Source organism: Vicugna pacos, chromosome 16 (genome assembly GCF_048564905.1).
Source record: "Vicugna pacos chromosome 16, VicPac4, whole genome shotgun sequence".
In the NCBI taxonomy this organism is placed as follows: domain Eukaryota; kingdom Metazoa; phylum Chordata; class Mammalia; order Artiodactyla; family Camelidae; genus Vicugna; species Vicugna pacos.
Window position 1 is genome coordinate 36,959,054 of NC_133002.1, and position 819 is coordinate 36,959,872.

Below are 819 nucleotides of genomic sequence, written 5' to 3' on the forward strand. Positions count from 1 at the left end.
TGTCGGGAGCCCCCAAAGGCTTGGATTTCCCCTCCCCGCCCCTTGCTTCTCCCGAGCAGCGTCACCTCCCGAGCAAGATGGATTGGACAGGCGGGGCCGGGGGTGGGATCTGTCCTGCCTCTTTGCTGCGGCTGCTACGGCTGCTGGAAAGGCGGTTCCGGACGCGGCCACCTCTGCGGGTCAGGGTGGAGAGCCTCAGCGCTGGCGCATAAGGGAACCTACATCGCAAGCCACTGGCTGGAATGCCCTACTCGCCTCCGCTGCGCTGTGAGTCTCTGAGAGGCTGCTAGCGGTCTCTGGGCGTTCTTCCTCGTACCCAGCCCCTTCGTCGTCCTTGTCAAAATTTATTTCTTTTGCCAACCTGCCCCCATCCACCCTAATCCGTGCTGGGAATGGTCTCTCAGCAAAGCTAGACAGATATTTAGCAATGGGAATAACCAAGCATCACTAATGTTAATTAACAATAAGATAGCATTTTCCCCGAAGGGATGTAATTTCTGATACCTCTTGTATCATCGCTATCCCGTCGATGTGAAAATAAGTCTCTTCTCCTTAGAATGCAGTGCGTGGCCGGAGAGCTCGGCCCAGACTGTACCCATTTCTCATCCACCCCTGCCTTCAGGGCCCAGCCCAGCAGAATCCCAAAGGTCCCCTCCTCCCACCCAGGCTCCAACTGAGACTGGGTGAGGACTCACGCCCCTACAGGTGTGTCGTGGGTGGCACCAGGGGGAGGTAGGAGGGCGGGGCCCAAAGGTCTAATAATCTGCAAAAGAATCGTAATGAAAAAGGAGCTTCGAGAGATACTTGTACTTTCTTGAG